The sequence below is a fragment of the Lissotriton vulgaris genome, chromosome 5, assembly GCF_964263255.1.
Source record: "Lissotriton vulgaris chromosome 5, aLisVul1.2, whole genome shotgun sequence".
NCBI classification, from domain to species: domain Eukaryota; kingdom Metazoa; phylum Chordata; class Amphibia; order Caudata; family Salamandridae; genus Lissotriton; species Lissotriton vulgaris.
Window position 1 is genome coordinate 776,786,155 of NC_141693.1, and position 13,378 is coordinate 776,799,532.

Genomic DNA, 13,378 nt, shown 5'->3' on the forward strand with positions numbered 1-13,378 from the left:
GAATTGCACGGATCAAGATCTAGATGAGCCCAGAACGATTGGACTGAGAGTACACATAAGGGAATTGGTCATGTGTATTAGAATATGGAGAGATCTGGATAGATGGGAGGAAAGATGGTCCAAGAAGGGATCTGTCAGACGGAGTACACTTGTGAAGTCTCAGGATACAGACCTAATGCGAATGGAAGCTTTTCCTTTGCGAGAAATCGCGAACGGAAACTACGTGCATGTACCATGGAGTAGGGGGGATTTAGCGGCATTCACTAATTCCTTCCCGAAACTTAGAGAAAATCCCGTTGAGTGGTACAAGCAGGTAGAAAGATTCGTGAAGATCTCTAAGGTACTGTGGATCGATTTGAACACATTGTTCGATATTGTGGTACCCGGAGATTTGTGGACGGCATGCAAACTTAGTATTGAATGGCCCACTTGTGAGCCTCAGAGAGATACACAGACAGGTGGTCCATCAGATAGAGTCATGGAAAAATACGAGAGAGTAATAACATGGCTAAAAGAGAAAGTGCCGGTGCAGGATATAGACTGGGTTAAGATAGATCGAACAACTCAGGAGCCTAAAGAGACAGTTCACGAGTTCTATGAGAGGTTATTGAAAGCATTCAAACAGTACAGTGGGTTGGACGTAATGGATCCTAAAGACATAGGACAGTTTGTGTCAAAGTTTGTTCTCGGATTGAGACCAGACATAAGCCTAATGATTCAACAGCACTTGATCTGTTGGCAGAACAAACCTTTAGACGAAATTCTGAGGTATGCTAGATACTGTAGCGATGAGATAGACTCGAAGGCAAAGAAGCTCAAGGAAAAGTTAATGTTAGTACAGATGCAAGCAGCTGGAAAGGGTGGACAGCGACAGCAGGGAACAGGAGCGCAAGCAAAGAAACAGAATAATCAGAGCAGAGATGAGGAAGAAAGACCGAGCCCGAGAATGGATATCGCAACACTGAAAAGGACAACCAGGTGCCATCAGTGTAACGAGGTAGGACATTGGAGACGCGAGTGTCCTTATAATATTGAGACAGGGGAATTAGAACAGGAGGAGGAAGAGGTACAGAACAACGTGGTTAAGGGAGCAACAGTCCCGAAGGGAAAGTTTATTAAAGGGGGGACTCAGACTCCTCGAGCCCCGTTTCCTCAACCACCTCGCATTTCAAATGGAGGGAAAACCTATAGACAAATGCCATTGTTCGTAGGAGGAGAAGAATGCTACTACGTTGATCCTCTTACAGGGCAACGAGTGAATAGGGAAGAAGATTGTACCTTAGGAGCAGCCCTGGAAGTAGATCAGAGAGGACCATACGTAGAAGCTGAAGTAGCTGGATGTCCTACGACCTTTTTGGTGGATACGGGAGCCACTAGATCCACGTTGAGATCAGCGGTAGTCCCAGGTCTGCCAATATCAGGAGAGATGATTCAGGTGGTAGGAGTCGCAAACAAGAGGATGACGAATCCTCTGACGGAACCAGTGTCAGTAAAGATAGGGAATTACAGTGACGAACATCAGTTTGTGATCTGTGATTCTAGTCCGGTGTGCTTGTTAGGAAGAGATCTGTTGTGTAAACTGAATTGCACAATACATTGCACACCTGAAGGAGTAGAAGTGCAGACCAACGATGAAGATGCCGATTTCAAAGTTGTAAATTCGCAGGAATGTGTGGAATTATATCCTACCTTAACAGTGGAGGAGCTTCCACAGGATTTGAGGGAGAAAGTGTCAGCTGAGGTGTGGGATTTTACTGGAGAAGAAATAGGCTTGATCAAAGGAGTAGAACCAGTAAAGATCTTGGTAAGACTCAATGCCGAATATCCAAGAACACCACAGTACAAGTTGACACCAGAGACGATTGCAGGAATAAAGCCTGTGATCGAATCCATGATTAAACAGGGAATACTGAAGGAGATCGTGGGTAGTCCATGTAACTCACCGATTATGGGTTTGCAGAAACCTAGTGGAAAATACAGAATAGTGCAGGATCTTCGAAAGATTAATAATATTGTTGTCTCATGTTGTCCAGTGGTACCGAATCCATCAGTGATATTATTTCAGATACCGTTCCAAGCTGAATGGTTCACCGTGATAGATTTGTGCCAGGCTTTCTTTTCGATACCTTTAGATGAAGAGAGCCAGTATCTGTTCGCTTTTAAGCTGGAAGATCGCGTTTTAACATGGTGTCGTATCCCTCAGGGGTATACAGAAAGCCCATCGATTTTTAACCAGCTTTTAAAAAGAAATCTTGAAAGTCTAGTGCTGCCCAAGAACTCAGTTCTAGTCCAGTACATAGACGACCTCCTAGTTGCGTCAGAAACAGAGGAAGCTTGCAGAGAAGACACCATCACCTTGTTAAATCACTTGGCCGAGAATGGACACAAGGTGTCACCAAGTAAATTGCAATATTGTAAGACTGAAGTGCAATACTTGGGCCACGGGATTGAAAAGGGGAAACGGAAGGTGTCTCCAGACAGAATAGAGGCGATTATGAAAATGAACGCGCCTACAACACAAAGAGAGGTCAGGATGTTTCTAGGCATGGTCGGTTATTGTCGACAGTGGATAGCTAACTTTTCGCTGAAGGCAAAACCGTTATTACAACTGACGCACAAAGGAGTGAGTGATCCGGTACCATGGGACAAAGACTGTTTGATGGCATTTTTGCAGCTGAGGGAGGACTTATGTCGTGCCCCGGCTCTAGGAATGCCTGATTACACAAAACCATTTTTGCTTTACTGCTGCGAAAGAGAGGGATGCGCTTTAGCAGTTTTGGCCCAGATTCACGGAGATGCGCGTAGGCCAGTGGCGTATTTTTCGGCTACATTAGATCCAGTAGCCGCAGCGTTGCCCGGATGTCTCAAATCCGTAGCTGCAACGGGTGTCAGCATTGAAAGATCGGAAAGTGTGGTAATGGGACATCAGTTAGTGGTGTATGTACCGCATTCTGTGGAATTGTTAATGACCAGGACTAAGACTCAGCATCTGACGAATAGCAGGCTCACACGCTACGAGCAAGTCATATTGGCTGCCGAGAATGTGACCCTAAAAAGATGCTCCGTCTTGAATCCTGCTACGTTGATGCCACTTCCAAATGAGGTGGATGATGAAAATTGTACAGATCATGACTGCCTTGATGTGACTGAACTATGCACCAAACCGAGACCCGATATCGTAGATGAGCCATTGACTGACCCTGATGAAATTTTCTTTGTTGATGGTTCATGCGTAAGAGACGATATTGGCCAGCTGAGAGCAGCTTATGCGGTTTGCACTATTACCCGAGTTATAGAAGCCGCTTGCCTGGAAGGAGTACACTCCGCTCAGGTAGCTGAAATTGTTGCTTTGACTCGTGCTTGCTTAGCAGGCGACAAACTTCGAGTCACCATATACACCGATAGCCAGTATGGTTTCGGGGTAGTTCACGATTACGGGCAGTTATGGTCTCAAAGAGGTTATATGACCTCCTCGGGTTCTCCCATTAGGAATGGAGAATTCGTGAGATTATTGTTAGATGCATTGCAAGGACCGTCAGCTATTGCGGTTGTCAAATGTGCTGCGCACACGAAGAATGTAGACTTTGTGTCGCAGGGCAATCGTTACGCTGATGAAGTAGCGCGTTACTGCGCAGAGCAAGGATATTCTCACACTGAGGTGAAAGTGGGGGGAGTACAGGAAAGAACTGAATTGACCATGTTGTTAGACACTGTAGATACGTGGGATGAGTTAAGGAGTGTTCAGGAGAATGCACCAGATGTTGAGAAAAAGGGCTGGGAAACAGCGGGTTGTGTGAAAGGCGAAATGAATTTTTGGGTCTCTGCCGATGGGAGAGCAGTTTTACCGAATGAACTTGTTAGTCCAATGGCAAGGAAATTGCATGGATCAGCACACATAGGAAGAGATGCCATGGTGAGAGTATTCAGACAAACATGGTTTAATCCTAAGTTTAGAGTAGCGGCAGAAGCAGTATGTCAGCGATGTGCGATTTGTCAGCAACTAAACGTGGGAAAGAGAACACCAGTCACACTGAGTCACATTGGGAGGTCTGGGGGGCCTTTCAATAGAATGCAGCTTGATTTTATAGAAATGCCTCCATGTAACAGACTCAGATACGTTTTAGTGATTGTCTGCATATTTTCTAGATGGGTTGAAGCTTACCCTACACGTAGGTGCGATACACTTACAGTAGCGAAACTGTTACTTAGAGAGTTAATACCGAGGTTTGGGGTGCCATCCTCTTTGGAATCGGACAGAGGAACTCATTTCAACAGCGAAATAGTGAAGATGTTGTGTTCAGCTTTGAATATTGATCAAAAGTTACACTGCAGCTATCGACCAGAAGCTTCAGGGATTGTAGAGCAAATCAACAGTACAATCAAGTCCAGACTGGCTAAAGTTTGTTCATCGACATCCCTGAGTTGGCCAGACGCACTTCCAGTGGTTCTTATGAGCGTACGTAGCACACCAGATAGGAAAACAGGCCTCTCTCCACATGAAGTGTTAATGGGGAGAGCTATGAGATTGCCATCGGTTCCGACTGCAGCGTTAGTGAACATCACAGACGACTTGATCTTGGACTACTGCAAGGGACTATCTGATGCCATTAATTCTGTGTCCCTCCAGGTCCAGGCTGCAGAGGTTCCATCAGCACAAGATTTGTGCCATGACCTGAGTCCTGGAGACTGGGTCCTGGTGAAGAAGCATGTCAGGAAGAACTGCTTAGACGTGCGTTGGCGAGGACCGTTTCAAGTCATACTTGTCACGAACACTGCGGTGAAGTGTGGAGGCCTGCCAAACTGGATACATGCCTCACACACCCGAAGAGTGCCAACACCTCTAGAAGAAACAGCTCCTCTCTCGGATGAGAATCCAGCGGAAAACGGAGAAGCCACAGAGGGGGAAAGCCAAGCTGTGGAGGTGATCGAAGAGGCTGAAACTGTGTCAGACCAAGTCGACGAAGGTCAAGACACTAGCGAGACCGAAGTCGCCTCAGGAGAAGAAAGTAACTGGGAGACTGAATCGGATACTGAACAAGCTGAGAGTGACCAAGAGACTGGTCCAAGAACAAGGAGCAGAAGAACAAGGAGTGACGAAGCCAGTTGGCCGGAGAGAAAGAAAAGGCCAAGCTCGGAAGAAAAGCAAGAAAGTACTCTTGTCCCGATCGCTGAAGAATCGGATCAGGAGGAAGAAACGACAGACTCAGGAACTGAGAGTCCACGAAGGTCGAGAAGGGTACGTGTGCCCTGCAGAAGGTACACCACCCCAGAGTGGACTTATCTAGCAGATGTCTTGGGGACAGAAATCTGGGAGAGTGAAGAGTGTGAAAGTAATCGATCTCGATCCATTTGTGGCAGTGGAGATATGGATGTTGACGCCTGGACTCGACACTGAGGGGTTACTGACTTTCACACTTCCCATACCCCCATACTTGAGTCGGATTAAGGATTTAGTGTTGAACAGATTACAATTTCCAACATTTGGTCATCAAATATCAGAGGAAGAAGACAAAGTCATTCGTTTTGAATTATTGGAACTTGTTGCAAGAGCTGCAGGTGCAAGAATAATTGTTGATACATAAAGACTTTTGTATATAAGTTATAAAGAAGAAGATAACCTAGCGCCGAGTGGAAAGAAGAATAAAATTAGGGAATACATTTAGAGGACGGAGAAGGGTTAGGGTTGTCTGTTGTTAAAAATAAAGAGACATTGTGGCGAAAAAGAGACTTTGTTGATAAAAGAGCACTTTACGAACTGAGAAGAAAACAAAGCAAACAAAGGACTGAACTGATAAACTTTTTCGCAAAAGAAAGAGTCACGCTGTTTTGACAACATGGAGAACGGCAACCCAAACAGAAAAGCTAAATGTATAATAGGTACGCTTATAGCGATAGTGATAATTCTCATAATTACAGTAGTGACGATATCATATATCGTAGGACATGAAAACGATAAAGAAATAGCAGATGTAAAACTTGTAACGACTTTGAAACCTGCTCTTGATGGAAAGAAGGAGGAGAGCAATGTTATAAGTGAAAAGACGTTACTAGCAGATGAAGTTCGTAGATTACATGTAGATGAGTCACAGGGAAACTTTAGGTCAAACGCATATGCTAAACTATTATACGAATATATCGATGCCATGGAGGCCAAAGATTGCTACGTTTGTATGCAATTGCCGGCTTCTGTAGATGAGGGCATCCGATATCATCATCTCCCATTGACTTATGGGATAACATGTAGTTTACTGCTTAGTATATTTTATGGTAGAGAAGGGTTTGAGTACTACTTTTCAAATTATGATTCGGTACTGCCTGAAGTTCTGAATTATAAGCAAATGAATAAGTGGGACTATTACAAAAAGGAGGATAGACTAGCCAAATTCTTCCTTCCTTGGGATACACTAGATACTTCATATGCACGCAGAAATAATCTAACTTGCAAAGTGTCAGAGACTGAGAAAAAGTTTATAGCACAAGTAGATGACCGATACAGAAGGCAAAAGATTCTAAAAATGTCAGGACAGTGGAAAACTGATTGGACCGAAGAAGAGAAGGCACATAAAAGGAAAGGAAGCAATGGTCCAATAGCATTGGATAGAACGCAGAGAGGAAAGTTATGTTTAACTCGAAGCAAGACATATTATGAGAGTGAATTCGTAGGTGAAGTAAATTGTGAGCATGCTTTTAAGTTAGAGTATTATACGAAAGATTTCATGAAAGGGATGCAGGCTATTCCTAATGTATATTTTGTATGTGGGAGAAGTGCCTATGTAAAACTGCCTGACAATTGGTATGGTTCGTGTTACTTGGCAATTGTCTTCCCCAAAATATATCATGCAAAGGATTTAGCGATAATAGAAAGAAAGGCTTCGATAAGAATGAAAAGAGAAATAGGAGATGCAGAAGTAGTAGGAGACGTATTTGGAGCGATGTTTCCTATGTTGGGTTTAGTACTTAACGATGTTAAGATCAGGAGACTAGCTACAGTCGTAGATAGATTATCTGCAAGTACTGCAAGGTCATTAATGCTAATAGAAGGTGAGATGCAATCGATCAGAGCAATGGTTCTTCAGAATCGACTTGCTCTTGATGTGATATTAGCAAAAGAAGGCGGAGTTTGCAAGGCTTTGAAGGTTCAGGAATGTTGTACTTATATTCCTGATAATTCAAAACCACTTGAGAAGGTCATAAGAAATATTACACAGATTCATCAAGAAATCGAAGACATGGCAAAAATAAATGTTTGGGAAAAAGTAGGTAATGGAGTAGGAAAGGTTGGAAGTTGGTTTGCTAACCTTGGCAAAAGTATAGTGTGGTACATATTAAAACCTGTATTAATAGTATTAATTTGCATAATTACATTGTTAGGATTTGTGAAACTATATAAATGGTATAGGACGAACCGGTTACAAAGATCTATGAGAGAGCAGGAAAGGAGATTAGCTGCTTTACAAGATCAACAGTATAAAAGCTTGAGAGCACTTGAAATGATGAAAAGAGGAAATGATGTGACTAGTTCGGTTTAAAGGGTGTTATTCAAATTGCTTTTAGTGATGACTCCTAAAAGTCATCAAAGGGGGGACTGAGAGAGCGCAAATTTGAATAAAAATTATGTATAGGCCATATTTACAAGCATATCGTGTAATGTAGGAATGAAATGTATATCGTAACGTGAAGTTGACGCTTATAGTATAAAAGTCAACGGAAAGTGACAACATGGTATAGGAAATGTATAACTGTATTCATTCTAGGATGTATTAGATCTAGAAGGCCCGTATACGTAGTGGGCTAATGTAGAAATGCCTACGAACAGTAGAACGTGCAGAGTAGAATTCATTTACGTGTGTAACTTTAAATGCAGAAACGGCGAGAAATGTAACATGGAGAAATGTGCGGAGAGCGTACGCATAACGACAAGCAATGAGAATATAACTTTATATTCTATGTATGAGACTATATTCTGTATGAACTTTATATTCTATGTAAAATTGTATTCGTTTAGAAGAAAAGTATTTGCTAAAAGCGTTCATATATAAATGTATGTTAAAGGTTATACTGTGTAGAAGAAGTTTGTAGGAATGTTAGAAGAGTTTAGGTCATTTGTGGTTATAACCTGAATGACCAAGGGTTCGCAGGAGCATAGTCCAATGTATGTAATTTAGTAGGCTCACAGGAGTCGTGAATAGTCTTCACTTGAAGGTGCGAGCCGAAGAGTCTAGCATTTGTTAGATTTAAGGTGACAAATGTCGAACGAAGTTTATTGCCTAAACATGAGAGGAGGCGATTGGAATTTGAGCTTTGTTTTGAATGACCATTCACAGGATCTAGTAAGGTCAAAGAAATAGTTGTAAGTTAAAGTCTTGTTTAAGTTCATTTGACTTTTGATCTGAAAGTGTCAAACTAAAGTCGCCAACAAGAAGATGAAGATGACATCTAAGGAGAAGGGTCAACCTAACGAACGATGCGAAGAGATGAAGCAATGGAAAGAGCCAGAAACTGACATCATCGGGGAAAGTCCGTGGTGGGCGTCAAGGGGCGTTCCACCCACACTGTGATTGTGTATTTTAGGGACAGCACCCCGGGGAGAAGGTAGCAATTGGAGATTAGGAACAGCGAGGCGAATTGCTCAGAGCAAAGGCAAGGGTAGATGCCTTGAGCAGATGCGCTGAGAGAGATCAGAGCGCAAGGGAGCAGTAGGCCGAGGACCCTTAGAAGAGCGGATGGGTAGGCAGAGAGGGTACTGCTTCTTAAACTTAAGTTACCTTTAGAGGCTAAGAGAGTTTGAACTTCTTTGGAAGTCAAACTGCTGACACCTTTTTAGGGAAGAAACTTGCGAAATAGGGAAGTCACCTAGTATAGAGTAGGGACAGATTTAACTTGATTATTTTCTCTTTCTGTAGATGACGCAAAGGAACCACTTTACATCGAAGCTTTAAATTGCTGATTTTGGAATTGATTTTGTATTCTTTGTATACTTTGAGATTTATCCTGAGAGGATTGTAATTTGCATTCAATTTTGACTTTTATATAAAACTTTTAAACTTTATCAGTTGTAAGTGGTTCTTCAGAGTGGCGTCATTTAATGGGGTTGAACTAAACCTGTGTGGGGGTGGTCTTTTACTCAATGACAGATACTAGCGGTCCAAAAATTACGAATGAGATAAATTATTAAATTGATTATAAATTGATACCAAAATCTCATTCCCCGCAGAATGCACACCTACATGTTATCCAGATAGAACCAGAGATGCAGACCTAATGCGGGCCAAGTAACAGCAAAAACAACCAATAAAAACAAGTAATCCAACAAATAGGCTGATAGAATTCGCACGTTGTTAAGAAGACTCATTTCCTTGTTTTAATTCTTAGAAACCTCTGGATGTTCTTCCGCCAAGTGTCAGGAACCCCACTAGTCGGGGATTCAGCTCTACATTAGCATTTTAAAGTTCATGCCATGCAGATACATCTGCTCCACAGACACAGCTTTAAACGCAGACACTCACCTTGTGCAGCTATGTAGGGAAAGCAATGGACACACCAGCAAACTAACCAAACACCACATTTTCCAGTAATATAGCTATTTCAGACATAAGTATGTACATGCAGACTCGTGACTTGTACAACTATGAAGAAGCAACGAGTACTGTTCAAAACACACAACTACATTAATTCATGCAGCCAGTACAAATGTGTACCCTTTTATGTACCTATTGGAAAAAAATATTTTAAAGCATAAGAATTATACATAATTTAAATCATTAACAAAGACACTAATTATAAGGCAGATATAATCCTACACATTACAAGTACATATCACCCAGCATGCACATGAAGATAAGCGAGCAAAACTCCTATATGCATAATGTACAACATAGATTTACACCCAGTACAATTGAGACAACGTACACAGTTCAGTCACTCATTCCATGTTTGCTATCATTGACACCATATATTAAAGCCCACAACTTCCTTACAGAAAGCTACATGTTATGCCAACAATCACTATGGGAATATCTTGGATTAGTGAATTTGACATAGTCCAAAGTAAAGACGTGCATGCCTTCATTAATTGTTGCAGTATAAAGCTAGTCAACATTCCATCTATACTGTACAGTACCAGAATACCCTGGGCTAAATATCATCTGACAAAAATAATACCCCATTGAGTTACTAATCGAAAATGTACAATCAATATTTTTGTAAACAATATTTAGGACATGGAATTTATGTCAGCTGATATTTTTGTCTGACTTATTCAGACATACAACCTATAGATACACATTTCCGTACATAGAAAAGTAGAAAAAGAATAGAAGGGCAGGGGTGGGTGAAAAGCAATGGAGGGTGGGGGTGGTGTGTATAAGTTACTTTTTGAGCAGAAGGGGGCAGGGGGGTTTGGGTGAAAACAGCTAGCTGGAGGTGACATGGGGCAGAGAGACATTACTAAGGGGGTGGGGAAGCTGTCACTGGAGAGGGCAGTGAGGGCTACTCTACGGAGAGTTGGAAGAGGTCGTGGATGAAGATGAGGTACTAAAGAGCATTCACTCTGAGTGCATGCCGGTAAGTAAAAAAATATATGTTGGCCAGTGGAAGGACACTAGCTACAGGAAGCAGAACTTGGACCATGCTCCACAGCAGGGACTGAAGACCTCAAAGCCTACGAAGCCCAGGAGGACAAATGCCAGGAGGAGCAGCTGATCAATGGTAGGCAAGGAAACAACAGTGACAGAGCCAACCAATGGTAAGTAAAAGTAAGTAATGAGAATTCTCTAAGCCCTCTTTAAGAATTTTAACTTTTAAGGACCATAGCTTTCACTGATGGGGCATGCGCACTATAGGCAAAACCTATACACTGCACTTCTACTGATTGCTACATGGTATGCTGCTACCACCGTGCTCGTGCTGCTTAACTCCTGGCAAAAGCAGAAGCTTTCACCACTATGGGTAGTATTTGAGTGCTCCTCCCCGGTATTGATGTCACATACACAATTAGGATTGCAGAGGGTGCTAGACAGAGCCTCCACGTTCATGAGCAATCTAGGTCTCAGAGTTAATATCTCAAAGACCTACATTATGAGGTGAGGCCGTGATAATCAGAGGTGCAGGGACATGTTTGTGGAAGGCCAGAAGCTGGGGGTTGCCAAGAGTTTTTCTTATCTTGGTATACTTTTTAATCACAACGGCCTATGGGCCCAAACTGTTTTAACAAAAAAATTAGCTTTTTTTAAGAACAACTTCTGCCCTTGCAAGCTTTGCTAGAAAGCTGGGTAGGAGCCCATCAGTAGAGCTTATTCAGATCTACATGGCAAAATGTATCATCACTGCCATGTATGGGGCAAGGCGTTGGGGCTTTACGAACACACTTCCATTGCAAGTGGTTGAAAATTCCATTTTAAGATACACTTTAAGTGTACCGATTAGCACCTCCTCATATGTTTGTCATGCGGAGTTGGGGTTACCATTTATTTCTGATCTTTAAAAATAGAGCCTATTCTTTTATGGCACAGAATCTGGTCCAAAGAAAAGACAAAGTTAAACAAGAACATTCTATTGGACAGCATGAACCTGGAGGGGGCCCTAAAGATTCACTAAATTAAATATGCATGATTTGGGTCACTTAGAGTATTTTACTGATCCGGGCACCATCCAGACGATCTTGAGGAAACAGTTGAAAAAAGAGGCTCTCATGTTGCTGGATTCATTGAGAATGTCGGATGAGATTGTTAAGCCGTCTTTCCAGCATAACCAGCTAGTTTTAACTACCTTCTGTGTCCAACCGTATTTAAAGTTCTTACCGCGGGGTATACAATAGGTTTATTTTGACTAGATTCAGGCTGGGGATTTTTCATAGACTTGTTAGTGTCCCCAAGATGAATAATTGGGCCCGGGAATTACAAGTATGCTCCTGTGATAATCTCTCTGAAGAATCGACGATACACGTAGTTTTATTTTGTACATTTTATATGGAATTAAGGAAAATTTGGATAATTCTAATTTTAAAATCCATGGGGATTCAGCAGTGTCGCCCGGCGTTCATCAAGTTGCAATTCCTGGATAATGTACATAAGGTATGGAGGATTTTAATGTATCTAATGAAGGTTCTCTGGCAAAGGAAATCCATGGTAATCTAAGTAGAGAATTTTTATGTAGTATTGGATCGTTATTTTACATTTTAAATTGTTTTTATCTTGAACTTCACAATGTATTTTATAATCATTTGAGATTTTTTATTTGCTTTTATGATTCTATGTAATAGCAATCGAATAAAGCTAATTTTGACTTGAGTGCTCCTCCCATCCAACAAGAACGCAATCCAGGAGACAGGCATATGTCCTGGTGCACATACATGATCAGTGTTCACCCCTGGCACAAAAATCAGCAACAGGGATTCAGACACCATTCCAGCTGGGGCACTCAGGCAGCGTTACACACCCTCACCATGCAAGGGACTTTTCTGTCCCAACATATGGCATTACATGTGAAGTAATGAAGAACATTCAAAACGTGAGTTACTTAAGAATGCCTTTATTCTCGGTCTCCTCTCTCCACCAGGAATTCAGCAACTGCCAAATCGCCAACATTCTAAGGCAGCCTCCCAGAGACAGTAGGGAGATACCAATAAACAAAGGAGGGAAGGGGAAAAGAGAGGATGCAGGAAATACCATAATACAAACCTATGCATGAAATAAATTAGGAAATAACAAATTCTGAATATAACACATCTTCCTTCCCAAACAATTAAGCAAAAAACAAAAAAATGGAAATAAGGAAGAAGAGCAACATGTTAATAAGAGCACATTAGGGAACAAGAGGTGCAAAAACAGATTACCCAGTCATGTTGTAGCCTTGGTGCCATATGGGTGCCCTGTGGATTCTCTGACTTCCAGAAGAGTTGTGTGTAGGGAATGTGTATGGAAAAGCTGTGGCAGAATTACTGTTGGCCGCCTCAATGGCAATAGGAAGAGGTTTATACAATATATCCATGCTCCATGTCTGGCCATTATTAATGCTGGCTATATTTTACTTGACAGCTACAATCCACATGGGTTTGGAAAATTTGGAGTCAAGATTTCCTTTCCTAGGACTCCTGATGCACACCAAATCTCCTACGACCCACTGCAGGATTTTTGTGCCATGTTTGGATTTGTAATAAGAATTGTATGTGGCTTGGTGTGCAGTGATCTTGCCTCTGGTGACCTGTACGTCGGGTTGTACATCAACACCACCTCCCAACCGGTTGGGAAAGAATTTCGTGCAGGGTTTTCTCCCTTTAAGGGCTGTGAAAGGGGAAATGCCCGTGACTTGGTTTGGAGTGGTGTGGTATGCCCATAGCATTTCTTGAATGGCCCGTTCCGCAGGAATCATGTTTGCACAT